Source organism: Hipposideros armiger, unplaced genomic scaffold (genome assembly GCF_001890085.2).
Source record: "Hipposideros armiger isolate ML-2016 unplaced genomic scaffold, ASM189008v1 scaffold_1463, whole genome shotgun sequence".
In the NCBI taxonomy this organism is placed as follows: domain Eukaryota; kingdom Metazoa; phylum Chordata; class Mammalia; order Chiroptera; family Hipposideridae; genus Hipposideros; species Hipposideros armiger.
This window is the reverse complement of record NW_017732813.1, coordinates 1-9,848: the sequence shown is the minus strand read 5'-3', so window position 1 is coordinate 9,848 and position 9,848 is coordinate 1.

The window sequence follows — 9,848 nt, the reverse complement described above, 5'->3', positions numbered from 1 at the left end:
TTGGTTAACTGTCCAGTTGGTACAAATTCTTATTGAATAATCCCTCCGATATCAACAAAGATTAGCAACATTGTTGCAAAAAGTTCTCAGACTTAATTGTCAGACCTCATAATCCCACGTTAGCTAGGAGGACACTAGTTGCTTTACCAAATCAGTACCAACAACCAATCACACACACCAGCTGACTCACATGGCCCCAACTGCTCCCCACTGGGCTGGGAATGTAGTCCCAAAGGGGCCACTACTAGCTCTACCCTTGGGAAGGGTGAAAATAAACTTGGTGGTCTGCTAGCCATCTCCAGCACAGATCCTAACTTTATAAGGTATGGTCAATATGGAATAGAGCTTATAAAGACATACTACACTAGTATAGTAACTCTACACTAGTTTATTAACTAACAGTGGCTTGTTTAGGATCATGTAATTAGAGATGTTTTTTATTTTTAATGCCTATTTGCAACATGCAAATTTTCTACATTTATCTGTTATCAGGTAGGGAATAAAGCTATGAAAAAGTAACCCCTGATGAATATTGTGAATATATTCCATTTTTCTCTCACAGACATGCTACAGAGAGGACATCTGTGCAGAGCCTACCTGACATACTGGGATGGGTGTTCAGTCTTTCAGAGTGGAATGCTTGGTCAGAGAGCAGGTCTCACTAGCAGCGGGAGAGTGCTCATACTGTTTTGTCAGCATTCTTACTCTGTGCCCATAATGTAGGTAAAGATGGAACTTTATTGTTTAATTTGTATTTCTATATATCATCTTAATGTCATAGGTTTTGGTAACAGGAAATATCTCAAAATAGCTGTCACCCTTTACATCTGAAGATAAATTCCCAAAGTATTGCTTCAGTGTGAGGTTTTTTTTTGTTCAAATTAAAATGGAAGAATTATTTAAAGAGACATTTCAGTACAGTCTCAGGGTGGCCTTAACCCAAAGGGCTGGATGGCATAATCCTGGGACATCTGGTATGTCCTTGTTACCTGGCCTGTGGGATTTAACAGGATAGGCTTTTCTGCTCCATTCTCAGCACAAGGAGCCCCAGGGCTCAGGGATTCTCTAGTGGATGGGTATTGAGGTGGGAGTCCATTTATGAGGTCTTTTTTGAAGGTTTAGGTCTCCAAAGTGGGGTGGGTTCACCCAGGGGTATAAGACACAGTCACCGGGGTATGGGAAGGAAATATTGGGACTTCTAATTATATTCATATTTAGAAATGAACCACATACACATACAGACCAATTATACATGTGTATAATTTAATAAGTATATATTGAGGTCATGCTCCAAAGTGTTATTGATCAAAGGCATAATCAAAAAAGTTTGGGACTGCTGTGGACAAGACATGGTCCAGGCGTGGACCAGAGAGGTAGTTGAGGTGACTAGAGGTAGATGGATTTGAAATATGCTTTGGAGACTTGGTGAGGATTGGAAGTAGAGGTAGGGGCAAGAATGGGGTGTCAGGAACAACTGGAGATCTGTCTGGGCCACATGGTGTTTGCTGAGATGGAGAACCTGGAGGAGAAGCAGGTTTGGGAAAAGAGGAGCGTGGAAGATCAAGAATTTGGTTTTGGACAAGTTAGTTTTGAGTTGCCTGTGAAACTACAAATGGAGACACCAAGGAGATGGCTGGACGTAAGGACCTGCTGCTCAGTTCTTTCAGGTCTTCATGTTGTTGATATTACCTTATGGCCCTCAGTTCAGGTAAAGAAATGAGTATAGGTCAGGGTGGAGCAAGTCATGCTGCAGAACCCCTGGCTGACTGGTGTGTTTCTTGCTCCTACAGTGTGTCCTGCATGGGCTCTGCTCATTATGGTCACCTGGGGGGCCAGGCCAGTGGAGACTCCATCTCGTCAGCAGTGGCTTCTCCTGAAGTGTCTACCCATAAGCGACAGTCTCTTCTGTTCACTGTTCTGCTTAACCACTCTTCTGTTTCCTTGTCCAAAGTGGTTCACTTGGCCACACCTAACTTTAATGAGGAAAGGGACATGCCATCCTACTATGGACCCAAAGAGAACCAGACATAACTGGTGAGTGAGACTAGCAGTTGCCACATAATACTGCGGAAGAATTGATGGGCTCGGCCATTTGTAGCAGCACTGGGCTTGTGCAGCACACCGCACAGTAACCTCACAGCCCTTCCTTGGTTTAGGGCATGACTTGGGCCGGGGGAAGAAGCCACTCAAGCAGAATTCCAGGAAGGTCCTTTAACTTGGATATAAAGTGTCGTCCTCAGGACTGAGGGCTGCAGTAGAAGCAAGCTGCCTGAGGAGTCCGGCAACCCTGCACCTGCTTACAGCTTAGCTTGCCTTCTCATTCTGCAGGCAGCATTACTGGAGTCATTTCAAAAGTATCAAACTGCTTTTAAGCACTAATGTGATTGAAGAGTAATTGTAACTTACAATACCAGAGCAAAAAAATTAGAGGTCAGCTGGATGGCTTAGCCAACAAAGGGGCTGGTGTCAGTGAGGGCTGGACAAAGCCAGGATGTGTTCGCCTCTCTCTCAGCCCCAGCAGAATCCCTTTCAGTTCAGTGTTACTACTCCATGTGCAAGACTCCATGCTAAGCATTTCACTTCCTTGCTCATTTACTCTGCGCAACGGCTTTTCAGATAGACTCCATTACAGAAGAAATGGAGTCTGAGAGACAGTTTGCCCAGGGGTCTGGCCAGCTCAGCTCAGCCCCTAGCCCTGATGCAGGAGCCCAGAGTTGAAGTCATTTGGGGGATCTGGCACCTGTAAATACCAATACATTTTTTTCCTGGAACATGTAACACTATTATTTATTTTATTATTAGTTTCAGGTGTACAAAACAACATTATGATTAGACATATACACCCCTCATAAAGTGATAACCCCACCAAGTCTACTACCCATCAGACATCATACATAGCTATTACAATACCATTGACTATAGTTCCTATTTTACATCCTGTGAAAATATACATATTATAACATATATACATGTATATACATATGTATACATATACATATATACATAATATATATAAAATTATACTTGATACTCAATGTAATTTTATATTAGTTTTCAGGTGTACAGCACAGTGGTTAGGCATTTACATAATTTATGAAGTGATCCCTTGATAAGTCTAGTACCCATCTGACACTATACATGGTTTTTACATTATTTACTATATTCCCCTTACTGTATTTCACATTCTCATGACTATTTTGTGACTGCTCATTTATACTGCCTAATCCCTTCACTTTTCTCACCCACCCCCCAACCCCCCTCCCATCTAGCAACCATCAGCTTGTTCTCTGTAGTAGTCTTGCTGTTTTCTTTGTTTATTCTGTTCTTTAGATTCCACATATAAGTGAGATCATATGGTATTTGTCTTTTTCAGTATGACTTACTTAACTTAGCATAATATCCTCTAGGTCCATCCATGGTGTTGTAAATGGTAAGATTTCATTATTTTTTATGACAGAGTAATACTCCATTGTATGAATGTACCACAATTTCTTTATCCAGTCATCTATTGATGGGCATTTCAGTTGTTTCCATATCATGGCTATTGTTTCCATATCATGGCTACAGTGAACATAGAGGTGCATGTATTTTTTTGAATTAGTGTTTTGGATTTCTTTGGATAAGTACCCAGAGGTGGAATTGCTGGGTCATAAAAAAGTTTTAATTTTTTGAGGAATGTCCATACTGTTTTTCATAGTGGCTGCACCAATTTACAATTCCACTGACTGCACGAGGCTTCCCTTTTCTCCCTATCCTCGCCAACGTTTATTGTTTGTTGGTGATAGCCATTCTGACAGGGGTGAGGTGGTATCTCATTGTGGTTTTTATTTGCATTTCTCTGATGATTAGTGACGTTGAGCATCTTTTCACATGTCTGTTGGCCATCTCTATGTCCTCTTTGGAGAAATGTCTATTCAGGCCCTCTGCCCATTTTTTAACTGGATTGTTTGCTTTTTAGTGTTGAGTTGTATGAGTGTGTGTGTGTGTGTGTGTGTGTGTGTGTGTATGATATTAACCCCTTATCAGATGTATCATTGGCAAATATCTTCTCCCATTCAGTGGGATGTCTTTTCGTATTGTTGATGGTTTCCTTTGCTGTGAAAGAACTTTTTAGTTTGATGTTGTCTCATTTGTTTATTTTTCTTTTGTTTCCCATGCCAAGGAAATGTATCAGTAAAAATATTACTAGGGGTAATGTCTGAGAGTTTACTTCCTATATTTTCTTATAGGAGATTTTGGGTTTTGGGTCATACATTTAAGTCTTTAATCTATTTTGAGTTTATTCATGTATATGGAATCAGAACGTGGTCAAGTTTCTTCTTCTTTTTTTTTTTTTTGCATGTATCCAGCTTTCCTAGCACCATTTATTGAATAGACTGTCTTTACTCCAGTGTAAATTTTTGCTTCCTTTGTCATAGATTAAATCACCATGTAGGCATGGATTTATTTCCGGGCTCTCTATTCTGTTCCATTGATCTATGTGTCTCTTTTTATACCAGTACCATGCTATTTTGATTACTTTGGTTTTATAGTATCGGGTAGTGTGATACCACCAGTTTTGTTCTTATTTCTCAGGATGGCTGTGGCTATTCAGGGTCTTTTATAGTTCCATATAAAGTTTAGTATTATTTGTTCTAGTTCTGTGAAAAATGCTATTGGTATTTTGATAGGGATTACACTGACTGTATATTGCCTTGGGTAGTATGAACGTCTTGATGATGTTAATTCTTCCTATCCATAAGCACAATATATACTTCTGTTTATTTGTATCTTCTTCAGTTTTTTTCTTCAGTGTCTTAGAGTTTTTCTAGTACAGGTTTTTACCTCCTTGATAAATTTACTCCTAGCTATTTCACTTTTTTTGTTGCAATTGTAAATGGTATTGTTTTCTTAATTTCCCCTTTCGACAGTTCATTATTGGTGTATAAAAATGCAAACAATGGCTGGCTGAGTGGCTCAGTTGGTTAAGAGTTAGTTTAAGAGCATGAGCTCTGAGCAACAGGGCTGCTGGTTCAATTCCCACATGGGCCAGTGATGCTGTGCCCAAGCTGAGCTGCTGCTGAGCTGCCAACAGGTGGCAGGATGGTTCAGCTGGTGAGAGCATGTGCTCCTAACAACAAGACTGCCTGTTCAGTGGTGGACTATGCCCGCCCGCAACTAAGACTGAACTCTGAACCTTGAGCTGAGCTGCCACCTGGATGACTCAGTGGCTAGAGCATGCACTCTTAACAAGGCTGCTGGGGCGGCGGATTGGGGGAAGGGGGTTGTCACTTTGAGGGGTAAGAAGTATAACTATTGCACTGTGTTGTACAGCTGAAAATAATTCTAAAAAATGTGTATTTCATAATAAAAAATAATTTAAAAAAACAAAATAAAACAAGGCTGCTGGTTTGACTCCTGCATGGGATGGTGGCTGTGCCCACTCGCAGCTAAGACTGAATTCGGCACCTTGAGCTGATTTGCCAACCGGATGGCTCAGTGGATAGAGTGTAATTCTAAACGACAACGCTGCTGATTCGACTCCCACATGGGATGGTGACTATGCCCACCTGCAACTAAGATTGTAACACAACACCTTGAGATTACAGGCCACAAGCTGCCGATGGGCAGCCAGATAGCGACTGGCACCCTCCACAACTAAGATTGACGAACAACAACTTGGCTGGTCCTCCTCCCCAATTCCCCAACACTGTTCCCCTCCCCCAATTCTCCAATTTAAAAAAAAACCGATTTCCTAATATTAATTTTCTATCTTGCTACATTACCGAATTCGTTGATCAGTTCTAATAGTTTTTTTGGTGGAATCTTTTGGGTTCACCATCTTAGCTATAGAGGGCACAGCGTCACTGGCCCATGTGGGACCCAAACCGGCGACCCTGCTGCTCAGAGCTCTCGCTCCCAAGCCAACTCATAACCAATGAGCCACTCCGCCAGCCCAGGTCTTGTTTTTTAAATCAACTCAGCTACCCTATGTCATCTAATTGGAGCATTTAATTCATTTACATTTAAAGTGATTATTGATAGGTACATAATTATTGCCATTTTATTCATATTTTTTATCTTTGTTTGTTTTCTCCTCTCTTCTGCAGAAAGAAGTCGTTTTAATATTTCTTATAATACTGGCTTGGTGGCAATGAAGTCCTTTAGCTTGTTCTTGTCTGGGAAGCTCCTTATCTCTCCTTCAGTTTTCAATGATATTCTTACTGGGTAGAGTAGCCTTGGTTATAGGCCCTTGGTTTTCATCACTTTGAATAGTTCCTGCCACCCCCTCTGACCTGCAAAGTTTCTGTTGAAAAATCAGCTGATAGTCTTATAGGAGCTTCTTTGTAAGTAACTGTTGGGTTGTCGGAAAAGTCATGACTTATTTTGTCTATTTTTTTCAAAGGTAATTTATTTATATAAAGAACAAAGATCAATCGATATATTGCCCGTTTTGTTTGATAACCTTTTGCCATCTTTCAGTGAGCATAATTCCTTGTTCATAGAAGGACCTGTCTTTATTTGTGAAAAACTGAACATGGTGCTGATTTACAGCCTCATCTGAATTGAACGTTCTACCACACAAGGAGTTTTGAAGAGACTGAAACAAGTGGAAGTCTGACAGCGCAAGGTCAGGCGAATATGGTGGGGGTGGCAACACATCCCATCCAAGCTCCAATAATTTTTGACGGGTGATCAAACTTGTGTGTGGTCTCACGTTGTNCATCATAAACTGCCTAATTTCCCTAAAGTTAGATTATTAATTTAACAAGATTCCAAATAAAAATTCCAAGCTACTTCTCTTGGGTTCTACACAAGCTGATTCTGAAGTTCAATGTAAATGTGGCATATGGGCTTCCCAGGAGTACTCTGAAGAAAGAAGAGTGATGAGTAGAGAGTGGTCTATGCTGCAGTGCTCAGTGTAGGCACTTGGTAGTCACTTTGAGTAATAAGCCAATGAGACAGGACAGAAATTCCAGGAATGTACATACTCAAATACATTTGGGAATTTAGTATAGAATAAAGGTGGGATCATAAATGTGTGGGTTAGAAATTGGTTTAGATTTTCAATCGTACAAAGTTTTGGGACAATTGGTACAAATTGGGACAAATCTACATCCGTATCTTATACCAGGATCAAGATCCTAATAGATCAAAGAGTTAAATGTAAAAATGAAACTGAAAAGTTCTAGAAGAAAACTCCAATGAAATTTTTTATAGTCTTATTATGGAAGAGGCCTTTCTAACTAGAACTCATAAAATAAATTTGATTTCATAAATATGAAAAACATCTGCATGACATAACTATGGCAAAAGAAAAAATATTGGCAATGCATAGATAAGGAGCAACTTTAATAGATAAAGAGGAATTAAAAAGGAAAAGATCAAAATCCAATGAAAAAATGTGCAAAGGACATACATAATTCATAGGAAAAAAATGCCATAACCCTTCAGTATGTGAAAGGGTACTCAGCCACACTTATTCATAATTAGAGAAATCAGATTAAAAGTATATACCACAATGCTATTTCTCACCTATCATATCAGATGAGCAGACATCTATTTGCTGTGTTGAGGCATCTTCAACAACCATTTTGTTAGTGAGGCTTTCAGGGAACCAGGGGTTTGAGAGAGTGATCTCTTTGATCCAACAGTTTCCACTCTAGGACTATGCTGTGTACACTTGCACACAAAATTGTATATGTACAGAATGATTCATAGTGGCACTGATTGCTGGAAACAGCTTGAGCATCAGCCAAAGGAGACTGTTTTAATAAACCTATAATATATCAACCCTAAAAAAATGCTATGGAGCCGCAAAAAGGCTATGAATTCATATGGAGAAATTGCCTGAATATATTGTTGAGAGAAAAAAATCAAGGTGTAAAGCAGTTTACAACGTGTAGTATGCCACCGTTTGTATGAGAACAAGGAAGGAATGAGAACATGTACATGTATTTGCATAAGGAAACACTGGGAGGATAAGTAAGTNCTGTGAACCAAGGATGGCTGCCACCATTATTGGGCCTGGGGCAGCTTAGTAAAAGACTCACGAATTTCTAGACCTGTTGCTACCTGCCCGCTGCCTGTAGGACTTAGCCATTGAAAGAGCCTCCTTAGGTACGTGGGCTGGGCTAGTTGACCTGGCATTGACAGTGCCTCTGGCAATACAGCACTAGCTGGGCGGGCTGGAGTTCCAGGTAGTCACGAGGTATGACTGGTTATTTTTACAAGGTTAATGCTGATCCAGTTCTTGCACCCATGCCCATCCTGGGACCACTTCGCAAAATACCCTCAGAACACTGCAGCCAGCCTCTACTCTCCTTGGACTCACAGATCTCCAAGCGCGACCAAGAGAGGCTGTGGTATAAGTATGTCTCACTGTCCACCACCAAATTTCTCTGGGCAGCTGCAGACTGCTGCTGTAAGGGCTTCTGCAGCTTGTGGCGCAGGGATGGCCACCCAAGAGCCAAGAGTGCCCTCCCCCACCCCCCCCCACACACACACACGCCGGCAATGCAGCATTAGTTGGGCAGGGCAGCATTTTAGGGAATTACAGGATGTGGGTGGTGGTTTTTACAAAGTTAATACAGTTTCAATTTTTACACTGGTGTCGGGCCCATGACCACTTAGCAAAAATGCCCTGAGGACACCACAGCCAGCCACCATTTGCCTCAGATCGGCAAGTTTCTAAGAGCCACCTAAAAGAGGCTGTGGTGCAGGTTGTGGCTTACTACCCACTCCCAAAAGTTCCTCAGGCCACTGTGGGCTGTCTGCTGCTTTAAAAGGCTTCCGCAGCTTGTGGGTCAGGGCTGGTGCCCAGGAGCCAAGAGTGCCCCAGATGATGCAGTACTACCTGTGTGGGGCAGGGATCCAGGGCATCACCAAGGTGGTGCACACACACGGATTATTTCCAGACCACTGCTGTCTCAGATTGTCCCTTTGGGGGAGGATTCAACATAGAAAAGATGGTACTGGAGGCTACATGTGAGGCAGGCTTCACACAGGAACAATGGGTGCTGTCCCTCCAGCCCTCACCTCAAAGCCACACAATTCAATCTTTCCAGGTATGTCTCTGAGTTGCCATCCCTCCACCAGAGACCAGGTGAGTGTTTTTAAGTGAGTGAGTCTGTGTGCAGGCCTGTTAAGTGGGCATCTGGGTTTCCAGCTGCCTTCTATTTCACTGGGATGGACAGACAGAGTCCTTGCTGATTTTCATTGCCAGATGTTGTAGGAACTCCTCTTTTCCGCCAGGACCCCTGGGCTGGGGATCCTGGTATGGAATCAGGACCCCTACCTCTTCAGGGGGAACCTCCATTACCGAGGTGTTCCTCCTAGTGTTCAGCCACTATCTGTGCATTTTGGGTCAGCCTGTTTCATGTCTCCGCTCCTCCTACCAGTCTTCAATGTGGCCTCTTTATATCCTTAGTTATAGGGTTTCTGTTCAGCTCATCTTAAGATTATTCTTTAGGTTCATTGTTCTATAATTTATTTGTAATTTTGGTTTTATCCTGGGATGCAGTAGGCATAGCGTCTACCTAATCCACCATCTTGGACCTTCTTTCCTAAATACCAATATTTTAAAAGCTCACATGAATAAGCTAACCGTACACATTTAAAAAGCTGGAAAAAGAAGAACAAATTAAATCTAAAGCAGAACAAAGGAAATAATAAAGAGTTGAACAGAAATTAATGTAGAGAAAATCAATGAAAGAAAATTAGTTTTTTGAAAAGAAAACCAAAATTGAGAAGCTTTTAGCTAGACTGACCAAGAATAAAAAGAGAGAAGATGCAGATAACTAAAATTATAAATGGAAGTTGGAACATTACCACTGACCTTACAGAAATAAAAAGACCATAAGGCAATA